Below are 15,027 nucleotides of genomic sequence, written 5' to 3'. Positions count from 1 at the left end.
CCAAAAACAGTAATACTAGCGTTTGTGGATAACGAATCATTTTCCGGGAGTTACCAAAGAAACCCTTTGTGCTTCAACCACTATAATGTGAATTATGCAGCCTTATATTTGGATGGTCAACAGATACCTGCAAAACCTTTTCAACCTAACTTCCAAGACGAGTCAGCTGTTCGTGAATATATGTCACTAGTACATATTTCGGGGAAACACAAGGCCGACAACGCTTTATCAGTCGATCGACGCGAGTTTTTGAACGGTTACACTTTGTTCGCTTTTGATTTATCGCCGGATCAGGAGCCCGGCGGTCATTTCTCTCTAGTAAAAACTGGCAATCTGCGAGCTGAAATTAGATTTGCCGAGCCGATTGCGAACACAATTAATATGATTGTATATTCAGTTCATGAAAATATTATTGAAATAAATAATCGTCGTGAGGTATTATATGATTTTCAATAGACATGAATAATTATGAAATTGCATGTGTTATTAAAGCTGATATTAACGCCAGGCGCATATTTAAAGGTGTATTCCCGTGTGATTTATTACCGGGGGGTAAGATCATCGACAGGCCCGCGGCCTACATTGTAAATACGGATAATTCGTATCAGCGGGGGAAGCATTGGATTTTAATTATATTATACCCGAATGATATATCTATTTTTTTTAATAGTTATGGTTTATCCCCCGAAAATGAAATATTTCCGGGCGAGTTTATGCAGTTTTTATATAAAAATTCTAAGACTATAAGGTACCAAAACAGACAAATACAAGACGCCGTTAGTACGGTCTGCGGCCATTACTGTATCTATATCTTGCAATGCCTCGCTAAAGGGAGCTCTTTTGAAAATGTGTTAAAAATGTTCACTAACGATTTTAGAAAAAATGACCGTATTGTGCGATCATTTGTAACAAAACGCATGAAACTGTTATGTATACGATGCTATAATTACAGTCAAACGTGTCTGTCCCTACGGGGATGTTGTAAATAAGGAAAATGAATAAAGCTTTTTAACCAAATTATATTTGTCATCGTTTTGATTTTTAATACTATTATATTAAAATATCATGCATTATACGTTTTAATATCAAACACGATAAATTTTAATAGCGAGTCCTATAAATTTTAATAGCGATGGCGAGACCTATAAATTTTAATAGCGAGTCCTATAATTTTTAATGGCTTGACCTATAAATAATAGCGAGCCCTATAAATTTTAATAGCGAGCCCTATAAATTTTAATAGCGAGCCCTATAAATTTTTATATTTTAATAGCTAGACCTATAAATAATAGCGAGCCCTATAAATTTTAATATTTTAATAGCTAGACCTATAAATAATAGCGAGCCCTATAAATTTTAATAGCGAGCCCTATAAATTTTAATAGCGAGCCCTATAAATTTTAATATTTTAATAGCTAGACCTATAAATAATAGCGAGCCCTATAAATTTTAATATTTTAATATCAAATTGATATCAAGCTATATAAAAAGGGGGCGTGTAAAAGGGGCGTGGTACCTGTCACTTTGACGAAACATCTCTCCTCTTACTACTACTGCTATAGACTGGTTTGGATGAAGGCCGCCAGGGCCGTTTCCAGGTTCATGTGGGCCCTTGGGCGATAAATCTTAGTGGGCCCCCTAGTGGCATTTTTTTTTTTTTTTACATTTACATGTCCCCCTGTGGCTCCCACACCATATAGTGCCCCCCAGAAAGTATAGTGACCCCCCCAGTGGCCCCCATACAGTATAATAACCACTAGGGTTAAAGTGGTTTGTGCGGAAAAGTCGAAAAGCAAGTCATGGATTACAGAATACTTATGCTCAGGTGAGACTGACACACCCTTGCCAGGAGTGAAAGGGATGGCCACTGCTCATATATGGTGTGTTCACATTTACAGTTTTAGCCATGTTGATGTATTGTATCGTCCGAAATGCGTAGCTATTTTTTCTCACATGGTGTGAGGTTTCAATTATTTTTAAGACGACAAAATAAACATTGTATTTATATACAGCAATATTTTGGATCTACTTGGGCTACTTGCGGTGGCAGGGTAACAGCCTGCCGGATCTGTGCTAACGCTAGCCCACCGTGCCGCCGGGAGTCCACTCCAGCCCCATTCACTGTAATGGGAGCGGGCCGGAGGTCCGGCCGCAGCACGGCAAACAGGCCGAGAGGGGGCCGGACAAAAACCGCAGCATGCTGTAATTTTTGTCCGGCCGCCTCTCTGCATGCAGCGGCACGGTGGGCTATCATTAGCACAGATCCGGAAGGCTGTTCCCCCTCCGCCGGAACAGCCTGCCGGATTCTGCTACCGCAAGTATGAAAGTAGCCTTAGTAAATTCACCCCTTTGTTCTAAAGGCCCCTTTACTCGACCAATTACCATGAACAAACGTTTGTGCAAACACTCGTTACCGATGATTGCCGCCGATCATCAGATGAAAGCACTGTTAATGCAGCTGTTTCTGGGCAGCAGATTGTCCTGTGTTATCAAGGATCTACTGTCTAGAAACGGTGCTTCTGTATGGGGATGAGTGATCTCTTGTTCCCATACAGTGGAGATGATTGCCACAAGGAAATACAGCTGTCACCTACTCTGATGAGCAAGCAATTATCAGGAATAATAGTTCGCTCACAATAATTGCCTGCTCAGTCTGCCCATGTAAATGGACCCTTGGACAGCAGCTGGGATATGCCATAATTCTCCACTGTGACCCCTGCTCACGTCTAGAGTGACAGCTGGAAGGGCACTAGGATAACACTGTGCCCCTTGGCATTTTTCAGGTGCCTATTAAAGGTCAATAGATGACCAACTCCAAAAAATGGTGGTGGTCATTTGGTTGGAAACCTACCAATGAGACCTTGATCAGAGGAGATTCGTGAAACTGTGTAAAATAAAACCAGTCTCTGTTGGCCATAGCAATAAAAGCTGCTTTTGCTTTGGGCAACAAAGATAATTTTTTGTTTAGACCTTTTTTTTAAATCTGCCCCATTGAAGTTAATTAAAATAACCCCTTAAAGCCCATTTTGAAAGTATTTTAGATAAAGATATAGATGAGATGGTCAGCTTTTTTTAAAATGTAATTTGGTTCAGTGAATGGAAAACCCATTGTGAAAATGAATGAGAAAAGATATACCATTTTTGAGTTTGATATTGCGGGGATCTGATGAATGGAAATAATTTTTGTTCTCTAAAATACGTGTGGTAATTTCCATCCATTATCCCATTGATTTACAGATCTCCAGACAATTTTCATAATCCAGTAAAATGGAGCTCTTAGGGTTGATGTAACCTACAAGGGCCATTAACGCCTTAACTTTGGTCCCTCAGATATAATTTTCTGAGGTTCTCTGTTCACTATAGGTCCTTAAAGGGACACCTCCATAAAATAAAACAATATTATCCCATATAAACAGTACATTTGTGACTGTAGTATGTCATGTTATCTGATCGGCAGGGGTAGTCCTGCAGTAACCATTTCCATCCACTACACAATGGATGGAGCCGTGTAGCTCTGTTGCCAACTTCTGGTGCTGGAGCTAATCTGAAATAGCTGATCGGTGCGGGTTGTCGGATCCTCACCGATCAGATATTGCTGGTCTTTCCTGAGGATAGGCAGCCAATAGTAAAATCCTGGACAATCCCTTTAAAGAGCAACTGTAATTTCATATTTCTTGCCCATAAACGAATAGTATAGGCAAATACTGTATAGGAAACTCTGTAATGTATCTTATCAGAGCAAAATACTTTATTTTTTCTTATTAGCCCTTTATCTTGCCCCCTCCTTCAGTAAAGATCAATTCACTTATCAAATTAGTCTTCAGTGAGGCTACACTCTCTGCTTACTGAAGGATGAGATTGCATAGAAGTCTATGGAGACTGTTAGAAGGTCATCAGTATTTAAATCCTGGAAACCTCCTTTTAATTCTCTCAGATCAGTCAGACCAGAGAAAAGTGAGGGGTGGTGATCAATTAGAGACCTTCTAACAGTCTCCCTTATGCTATCTCAGTAGTGTGGCTGGTCAGGAAATTGTATGTTAAACTAGCCATTGTACTGCTCCTCTGTGGGAGTAAGGGGACATTGACCTTGTCTGTCTACTACATGTTTATCCAGGCCTGGCAAGAGAACAGTAGAGCTGTCATCCAGTCGGTTATTCCAGTCCTCCCCATATTTTTATGATGAGGATTACCTTGCAGATAAGAACTTTCCCACAGTAGTAAACGGACAATGGATTACCTATCTATTTAAGAGGTTTAATAATTTGTCTTCAGAAGGATGATATTTTGTATTTCATTTTGCAATTACAAACTACTGCTGAAAATACATTTTCTATGATTCATTTTCTATGATTTATTTTTAAATACCCCTTTCTGATGGAAGTGTCCTTTAAATATGATAGTGAATAACAAAATGGCTGCATGTTACTGGGCTGTATAGCAGAAGTTGCCAAAATAATTCCCCTTTCTCTGCCATCACATCTTGATCTACTGCTATTAGCTGCACCTCTCTGACTTCCAATTCTGCTCTCTCCCTGTGGATTAGAAAGCAATATGAATTCTCTTTCTAACAGTAAAGTTTGTTCAGACCACTTGTTTCATTCCACGGCATATATTAATTAGATACAATGTTTTATTACATGTACATTCATTTAGTAAAGTTGCGACAAAGTAGCACTAAAAGTGTAGTAAAGTCAAGGTGTAGTTATTGTGTAGTAAATGTGTAAGAAAGTTGCAGTAAAGGTGTATTAAAAAAAATGTGCAGTAAAGGTATAGTATGGTACAGGTGTAGTACGATAGTAGAGTAGTAGAGTTGCAGCAGAGTTGTGGTAAGGTAGAGTTGCAGCAGCGGTGCGGTAAGGTAGAGTTGTACTGTAGCGGTGCGGTAAGGTAGAGTGAGTTGTCCTGTAGAGGTGCGGTAAGGTAGAGTGAGTTGTCCTGTAGAGGTGCGGTAAGGTAGGGGTGTAGTAAAGATTTACAGTACAGTTTAGATCCCATGTTATTTCTGTTGCTGTCTAATCTGTATATATATATTTTCTTTTCTTTCAGTTTTGAACTGAAGTGATGGACAGAATTATCCTGTACTCCGGTCCTGATGAATAGCTCACTTCTAGATCAAGTCCACTACCTGTTTTTGCAAAAGATTTTACCCCCCCCCCCTCCCCCTCCCCCTCCCCCTCCCATGTAGTTAGGCACCCTGTAATATTGTGAGCTAGTAGCGCTATAACAAGCAAACACTATGATTATCATACCTGCGTGATGAAGGAGCTCACTCCTCAGGTGCATTGTGTATATAATGTATTAACAAAGCCCTCTGCTCTTATATTTTCATGGTCCCCAGAGTCTACTGAGCTTCTCTTTAATTTAAATGTCACTTTTAGAAAGAGAAAAAAAAATTATGTCTTGTGATAATTGTGAATTGCAGATGGTTCTGTTTTACTTATTTGAGACGATGATCTTATTTTGTCGGGGTACCAGTACAGTTGGTGCCACAATCCCATTCTACCTGCAGGACATCTAAAGCTCTGTATGAAATGAAGACCTCCGTAGCAGAAGTATCCTTTCTGCTTCAGATTTTTCAGACTCTGTTGCTTTTTGTCACAATTTACAATGATGTAAATAATTGCAAACCTGATGCTTTGTTATGGTAAGACAATCCAATTTCCCAACATGTTCCGGTCTTGACATGCCAAGTGTTCCTGCGTTGTAAGCGTGCTGCCCAACAACATCTCCCAATGTGGTCTCCAAAAATGATGACGATTCCGTGTAATTAAGATATCATAACCTATTTTCCTAAGAGATAATCATGTACTGTACATACAATTCCAAAAAAACCTCTTCCCACTGATGGCTACTGCCTCACAGAGCTAGCAGAACATGCTGGGATTTGTAGTTGGACAAAACGTACACAGCCACAGGTTTAAATGTTTTTTAAGCAACCAACAGTTGTGCAATAACCCGGATCCGTGTTGTATTTTCCGAAGCTTGACTATTTAAGTTTCTGTCCCTATCCCTAATGATGTCTGCATTTTGTTTCCAAATTTGAAGAGGTAAATGTTATAATGGGTGCAGATTGGTCCTGGAAGAGTTAACTAGATGCTTTATGTAAAAAGTAGAACAGTTTGAAAACGGTATTACTGAAGAAGAGACAATAAAATATGCTTATTTTATTATATATCACAAGTGGTTGAAGAAGATTGCTTCTGTAAGACCCAACACCTCACTCCTGGTCTTTTAGCCATCCGTTTTTATTATCTAAAATTTATGAACTGGTAAACGCATTGGGTGTCGACTCATTGGGGTTGTGTATCAATTGCGTCATTTGACCAAGATGTAAGCGGGAATTTATCACATCCTGTACTCCAGAATTCCCAAATTGCATTTTTTTTTTACACTACAAGTTTTGATAACGAGGCATGGTTAGATATGGTAATTCTTTTCACTCCAAATTTATTACAGCACTTTAAAAAAAAAAAAAAAGACACAAAAAAGGTTGCAAACTCGCCATAGCAGGGGGTGGTGTAAAAAAATAAAATAAATAGCAAGTGTTATGCTAAAGGATAAATTGGGTGCAAAGTACACCAATGCAGACTGAAGCAAAACTGACTTTAAAGGGGTTGCGCAATGCCATAATATTTATGACCTAGCCTCAAGATAGGTCATCAATATCAAATCGGCACACCTCGCCGATCAGCTGTTTGAAGATTGTGGCGCTCATGTGAGCACTGTGCCCCCGCCAACATTTTCTTGTATGCCGTCTCCCTTGTAGCGAAGGTGCAGTGTAATTACAGCTTCCTCTCCCAATAACATGAATGAGATGAGCACTTGTAGGTACACTGCACCGCTGCTATAAGGGAGAAGGCATGCAGGTCAATATTGAAGAGGACCCCATGAAACAGCTGATCGGCAGGGGTGCCAGGAGTTGGAACGCCAATCTAATATTAATGACCTATCCCGAGGATAATCAAAAAAAATTAAATGACTGCCGGATATCCCTCAATGGTTCTTTTATTTGATCAATCCAACAAATACAAAAAATGCAACGTTTCGGCTAAATCATAGCCTTTCTCAATCACGCTTGATGCTTATGAGGATCTCATATAGCCAAAATGTGTTGTTTTTTTTTACATGTTGGATTGATCAAATAAAAGAAGCAATTGAGGAAGTTGCTTACGTCGTTTGAATTTTTTAAGTTTATTGCATGCCATATGTGGATCCATCGGTGGTACAATTTGTTGTACTCCTGATGGGAAACGGTGAGAGACATTAATGCTCCTTGTAGAATTTTTTTGTGATACTGTCATTAGGATAAGTCATAAGTATTTTGCCATTGCACAACCCCTTTAAATCCCTACCCACCCCTACCCACCCAGATTGATACATGAGCCCCATTGAATCACACAAATTATTTGGTAGATCTGCAGGATGAAAAAACGTTGGTGTCTTTCTTTGAAGGAGCTTTCCTTGATAACACAGTTGCTCTCTATGGCCCCAATTTTGGACTACTTGGCTCTTCCTTCTGCCGTCGGATACCATGGTTCTCCCCCATTACTTCTTTGCTCCAATGTATTAAGACGTGTTGCAGCATGAAGACAGCATCAAATTACACCCTTTTTACATCGTGTTAATAAAGACTACTCCTCAGAAGAAAGGGTTACTATTGACCTCCATATTCGCGTCATGTCTTCACGGACAACATGTTACAATACAGGAAATGACAGTGGGGTGATCAAGGAGATTAGGAGTGCAAGAATAGGAGAAAATGAGTTACGTAAGGCTATGTTCACATTGGGGATTAAAATCCAATATGTATTTCGAGTGCTAGAAATTTGACCCTTCAATGCCATGGATCTGCACAAGGTTTAGCCCCATTGCTATTCAGTGGAGCTAAACCTCGCGCTTTGACCCAAATTTCCGCATAGAAAAATAATGGCAGCATAAAAAAAAAAAAAAATTGCATTTTGGGGTCATGGAGAGCAATGGAAATGGTAGCCATAGTTTACAAACATCCACTTCTTACCATCTTCATCACCAGTTCCTAGAAGACAAGATGGCGGGCCAGACAGTATGGTTTCTAGTAAATGTATGTTTAATCATGATGGTTTTAATAACTGTACATAGTGAAATAATGTGTTCCATGTGTGTGGATGTGATAAGGTACTCGTACAGACCCACGCAGCAAAAGAGCAACAGACACCCGCACTTATTTAACAACCAGCAGATGTTCGATAACTCCTCACCAGATATAGGATCTATTTTTGTGAAATGTTATAATTTATAGATATTTACATGCTATTAGCTATGAAAAAAAATTAAAATATCCACATTTACCTCAGACAACTATTCTCATTGCCCGGCAGTCGTAGCACTGGTTTGCCTGTTTTTCTCTTTGGTTGACAGGAAAGCAGCTGCCTTTTATTGCGTATGGTAAAAAATCGAAATATGTTCTGTTCTGGTAACGAGTCTCTGGAAGGGGTGAACCTGTTTCTTCCATTGCCCCACTTAACAAGCAATAACACAAACCACAATTTTTTTGGGCAAAAATGTGGGGCATAATTTTATTAATGCAGATTATTAAGCAAAACATCAGGGAGCCTTACACAACTCGCGACATTTCCTCTGAATGATCAGCCGGGCCATTCCCTGCTGACGAAAATTCTCACAAAAACGCCCTCTTAACCGGCCGCCTATTTATGCAACTAAACCCAGCTTCTTTTACACACCTTTCACAATTCCCTCCATACTTCTCTTCCCAACGTAACTCTCCCCTCTTTAACAAAGACCCTCCAACTCACATCCTCTCCCTACCATGACTCTATCCCAAATCCCCTAATTATACCCACTTATCCTAGCAAAAGCCCATGTTAAAGACGAACTACCGTGGGTCGTAGAGACCCCATTTATAGCTTATTTGGAGTTACTACATTTGTTGCTCTCTTTCTAGATATGTAACTGTCATGCACTGGTGTCAAATGGCATCAGAACCTGCTAAATCGCCAGTGGATTTACCTTAGCAAGCATGGAGTTGACTGCTTCAGTGATCAAGGTCTGTGATTTAAACAAGTGCCGGCTAGCTTTTCCAAGAAGGTGCTTCCATCTTCTACTGCACATGCTCTGATAGTGTTCAGCGCAGGAGCAGATACAGAACATCCAGTGTAGTGATGGACACTTTCAGCACATGCCCAGAAGAAGACAGAAGCTCCATCTTGGAAAGACTATGGACTTGTTTACATCGCTATCCATGAGCACCAGGGAGGCAACCCCATGCAGGCCAAGGTAAGTCTAGAGTTCTTTTAGTAGGTCTTATGCCATTACACACTAGTGTGTGGCATTACTGAAATTTATGTACAGAGTGGACCCACTTGAGGATGTGTTCTTGGGGAATAAAAGATACATTTTTATTGGGGTGGGGAGGGGGGTTTTGTCAACCCCTAACCAAAATATGCAGCAATACAGGTGGCCTGGCAGCCCCCACCCTTCACCAGAGGAATGAGGTCAATAGCTGCAACAGAAACATATTTTATCTTGGGTCTAAGGGCAATTCTAGTTTCAAAATCCAGCTCTACTCAAGCATACACCTCACACCTATAGTATATGGCTTACCCACAATCTCCAAGCTAGCTGAGATATCTTCTACCTACAAGGGCTCTGCTTCCTGCTATGATGGTGACTGGTTGCATGACGGCAATGGGGAAATAGTTAAAATCATTCACTTCAGATTATCAAGCTGTAAATGGTTTGATTCTTGCACGGATGGTGCTGGCAAATATTTTTTTTTTTTTTAGCTCTGTTTCTTTTTTCATATATTCTGATTCACGTTTCGAACAAGCAATGTAAGTTACCTAGATACAGTCCACGCAGCCAACATAATGCAGCTTATTAATTTACTTGCTTATAGACAAGCAAAATGGCTGTTGATCCAGCCCACCAAGCAGATGGTCCCACCATCTGGGCGGAAAAGACACTATTCACTGTATTTGCTGGTCTGCCATGATACACTGCTGCTTTTGCTTTTCAAGAACCGGTCCAATCTTTCCTGACAATAGAAGTGAATGAAAACCTCACACTTGATATTCTCAATTGAAACTGCTGCTTTCTTGTCCTGTTATACTTTGAGTAAAACCTTTCTGATCTTCAGACAGATTCTGATTGTTTGATAACATTTCTTTTTGGAATAAGTACTATTTGTAGATTTGACTAGACTATTACTGTTGTTTCTTTTATGTGAGTTTGTGCCTTTTTTGTCTAATATTCCAATGCAGGTATATTGGAAATAAATATTCTAGAAGAAGTATGATTTGTAATTTTCTGTTTTTACTACATAGCACATACCTTGTATGTATGTATATATATGTGTGTGTGTGTGTGTGTGTGTGTGTATGTGTATATGTATATATATATATATAATATATAATTTGTGGTCGGATCGGCTATCAGAAAGGTGAACCTAACCTATCTACAACAAGCAGTAGAGTTATGCCATAACTGCTGTGGTAGGGCAGCCTAAAGGGGGCCACCCTAATGAGAAGTGACTGTAAGAAGGTGTGGGTGGGTGAAATCAGCTGAATTAGCGTTAGCCTGGGCCCACAGGTGCCTGTAAATAGCCTAGTAATCAGCCAGCCTGGCCCACAGGTGCGTATAATTAGCCTTGTAATCAGCCTCCCCTCCCACAAATGCAGCAATACATTGCTTAATACTTGTGGTCGGATCGGCTATCAGAAAGGTGAACCTAACCTATCTAACCCTATCTACAACAAGCAGTAGAGTTATGCCATAACTGCTGTGGTAGGGCAGCCTAAAGGGGCCGAAAAGAGCAGACCTTAGTTTAGAGTAATATATACATACCGTTACGACACCAGATTTTGAACGGAAAAGATCTTTCACGATGAAGGTGCGGAATATGCCGTATATATCAGTGACTTCCATCTACCTTACCTTTTTGTTATGTGCACCACCACATCGTTCTTGGAGATGGTAAATGCTGATGCGATTGAAAGAGTGGCCGGTAACCAGAAACTATTTATTCCTATGTTGACTAACATATGACCCTATAACGAGAAGGTCTGAATCCTGAGAGCTGCAGACTGAAACAAACAATGGTGAATCTGTTGGAAGGCCTAGATGAACTCCAACCATCCACCAAGGGCCCTGATCAGGCACCAACTGTTCCTGGTGGCAAAATACTTACCTCTACTTATTCCCCAGGCCACACTTTCTATTTAGGGCCCAAAAGTTAGAACATGGCGTCTTCTGTCTTACTGTAGTAGTAAATTAAGTGAAATGTGTAAACTCACCAGGCCTGGGGAACCATACACAGGAATACATGGCTATTTCAATTAACAAGCTAATGTTGCCTGTAATAAGGACAGAACGTACACATAAAACCTGCAGTTGTGACAGAAAATAAGCTTAAAGTCATGATAAACTATGTATGCTGCGCCTGTAGTCGTGATAGGACTTGTTGTGTCTGAAGACATGACAGACTTCATAAACTGCGCCTTATTACTGTACCTCCTACTGGAAGACGGCCGATACCCAGGACTTAGGCCGGACACCAACACCCTCGGCCCAAGTTTGTAGATGAAGTAAACATGCCTGGGAGAAGATGATGTCCGCAAAGGCAGGCTTGGGATGACTGTTTATAAAGAAAACAATGAAAATCCAACAACCTAGAAAATAAAAGTCAGGGAAAACAATAACGCAAGTGAGACTCTAATGGCACAAGCCACGCGTGCGAGCCACCCCAAGTATTGTATTGTGAGCCACAGATGACCGAGCCATGCAAGCGGGTCCGAAAGCAGAAAAAGACATGGAACTTACTTGGTGTGGGACCACGCAGCCGGCCTCGAATGGCGGAGTTATGTGTGTAAAATTTAAACGGAGAAGTCATGCGTGAGAGACTGATGGCGGAGTCATGTGTGTAACACTAAAAAGGAGAAGCCATGCGTGAGAGAATAATGCCGGATTCATATGTGTAACACTAACAGGGGAGAAGCCGTGCGTGAGAGACTAATGGTGGGGTCATATGTAACACTAAAAGGGGAGAAGCCATGCATGAGAGACTCTAATGGCGGAGTCATATGTGCAACACTAAAACGGAGAAGCCATGCGTGAGAGACTAATGGCGGAGTCATTGTGTAAGATTAAAACGGAGAAGCCATGCGTGAGAGACTAATGGCGGAGTCATATGTGTAAGACTAAAACTGAGAAGCCATGCAAGAGAGACTAATGGCGGAGTCATTGTGTGAGACTAAAACGGAGAAGCCATGCTTGAGAGACTCTAATGGCAAAGCCATGCGTGAGAGACTCTAATGGCAAAGCCATGCGTGAGAGACTCTAATGGCAAAGCCATGCGTGAGAGACTCTAATGGCAAAGCCATGCGTGAGAGACTCTAATGGCAAAGCCATGCGTGAGAGACTCTAATGGCAAAGCCATGCGTGAGAGACTCTAATGGTGGAGTCATGTAACACTAAAAGGGAGAAGACATACGTGAGAGGCTCTAATAGCGGAGCCCTGCGTGAGAGGCTCTAATGGCGGGGTCATATGTAACACTAAAAGGGAGAAGCCATGCGTGCGAGACTAATGGCGGATTTATATCAATTATTATTATTTTATTTTTATTTTTTAAACCACTTATGCAGCACCAGTATGACTTGGGGGCTCGCATAACCATGACCCTCTCCGACAATAAACCTAGGATGCTAACCAGCCTACAACCATATTGTACCCCTAACGAACAACATAAAGGACGGTCATCGGGCCCCCGAAGCCAAGACACTGACCTGGATGACCTTACAGTGATGATAAATAATTAAAACGTGAGCCAGACCTAATAGAAAATGCATAGACATTAGAGATCCGAACCACTTGCATGAACGAAACATTAAATGAACCGCGAAATTGAAACATGGGAGAACAACAAGAGCCAGAGGCATTGCAGTTCGCTAAGAAAAGACCCTTGTTGTGACAAACTAATGAACAACTGTGAAAACATAGTAGGAAATTACTCCTATTGGCCCACTGACCGCTAGGGAGCTATTTGGTTAACTGGAGCGGGAGATCAATCTGAGTGAATGCGAACCAGAAGTAAAGGAGACCAGTCTGAGTTAATGCAAACCAGGACTAAAGAACACCACCCAAAATTATTTATTTATTTCCCCTTTCTCCCCCCCTCCCCCCAAGTAAACAGAAAAAGGTAGGCCTAAGGAATGTAACAAACCACCGGGGAAAGAACCGTAAGCAGCTATGTTTATCGGAAGAGCAGTATGCTGATAGCCCTAGTAAGAATACTGAGTAACCATTATGTAGCAATGAAAAGAAATGCAGCTTTAAGTGGAATCAGAGTATAACACATGATGTAAGAACAAGTGGGTAAATGCAGTTCTGGATGTGAGTGGTGCCTAAAAACATGGTATGGGTACAGTTCTGAGTATGAGCAGGAGGAGCATGGTATAAAGCAGCCGTATGAATGCAATCTGAAAGTGAGCAGAGTATTAATGTAATGTAACAGCGGACGTATGACTGCAGCTCTAGTAGTGAATGGTGTACAGGACAAAATGTGAACGCAGACACACGGACGTAGCTTTGAAGGTAACCAAGTTTTCTCCCCATTGATCCATGACCCTTCCAAAAACTAAATGAATAAAATACCATCACTTAAACACAGCGTGCGTAGCTTGGACACGCGTCCCATATGTAACAGGTATCAGAACATGCGACCATACCTATTCTAGGGACATGCTTACACCAATAACCATATGTAATAACCCCCCACAAGCTGGACAAAATATACTAATTATTATATTTTTTTTTTAAATCGACCATTGAACCACATTTACCATCACTTAAACCCAGCACGCGTGCTTGAGCCAACTGCAGACACGCGCCCCGCATGTAAACCAGGTATCAGAAAACATACAACCATGCCCACTCTAAGCACCTGCTACCCCAATGACTGTATGCAATGGCCCCGCCAGGCCTCTGAATAGCCAGACAAACAATACCAACAACCATGGTTCGACCATTAGCGCCCAAACTCTGCTTCATCCCAGAGCAGTACACGTCGCGGACCGCAGCATGGGTCCTGTGCAAACAACTCCGATCCTACCACGAATACCAGCGCCCTCCTGAGACATTCTGTCGTTGCTCAGCCATAAGGAGCATCCACACCATGCTGCTGTATCCTAGAGCTGACTCAGAGGTAGTGAAATCAGCTGAATCAGCGTTAGTAGCCTGGGCCCACAGGTGCCTGTAAATAGCCTAGTAATCAGCCAGCCTGGCCCACAGGTGCGTATAATTAGCCTTGTAATCAGCCTCCCCTCCCACAAATGCAGCAATACATTGCTTAATACATATATATAATTATGAAAACTAGTGCAATTTCTTTTTTCCATAGTGAAGAGATTACAGTTGCCATAAAAAAAATAATTTACGCAGAGAACTGTGCATATTCAGTTCAGGAAACATGCTTCATGTGACAGCTGTATTTCCCAGACTAAACACCGCTCCTCTGCCCTGAACTCAAAGCATCATAATGATTTTTAATGCTGTGTGTTCCTCCCTCACCATGGTCTATTGTAATGCTGTGACTGCAGTACAGAAGACCTGCTGTGTGTTCGGGGCAGAGGAGCAATGTTCAGTCTGGGTAATAAAGCTATCACATAAAGCATGCTTCCCAGACTGAATACGATGGTATGAAATTGGGTCTACTGCAGACTTCCCTCATCGGAAAATCGGCTGGTTATCCGGCCTAAATCTGCACCAAATATTGGATTTCGGTGTGGAAATGCTCTAGATTAGCAGTCAGTATCAACTTTAAACCTTTCATGACCAAGAGTCATTGATGCTCCAGTGTCCAGGTCAAAATTTACAAATCTGACATGCGTCACTGTAATTGCTTTGGAATACTTTTATTTATCCAAGCCATTCTGAGATTGTTTTCTCGTGACACATTGTACTTCATGATAGTCATAAATTTAAGTCAATATATTTCACCTTTTATTTCTCTGACTTTTTTCCATTGGGGGACA

At 41.1% G+C, this 15,027-nt stretch overlaps 1 protein-coding gene across 1 annotated transcript in view; it reads left to right on the top strand.

Moving 5' to 3' along the window:
• Positions 1-10,289, top strand: part of PITPNA (phosphatidylinositol transfer protein alpha) — an 81,887-nt gene extending 71,598 nt beyond the window's left edge. The window contains exon 12 of the mRNA XM_044283870.1: positions 5,047-10,289. The gene's annotated coding sequence lies outside the window, so the exon portion shown is untranslated. The remainder of the gene's footprint in view (positions 1-5,046) is intronic.
• The last annotated feature ends 4,738 nt before the right edge of the window (positions 10,290-15,027 follow it).

Source organism: Bufo gargarizans, chromosome 3 (genome assembly GCF_014858855.1).
Source record: "Bufo gargarizans isolate SCDJY-AF-19 chromosome 3, ASM1485885v1, whole genome shotgun sequence".
NCBI classification, from domain to species: Eukaryota; Metazoa; Chordata; class Amphibia; order Anura; family Bufonidae; genus Bufo; species Bufo gargarizans.
Note: the sequence above shows the minus strand (reverse complement) of the source record. Positions and strands in the feature narration are given on the sequence as shown.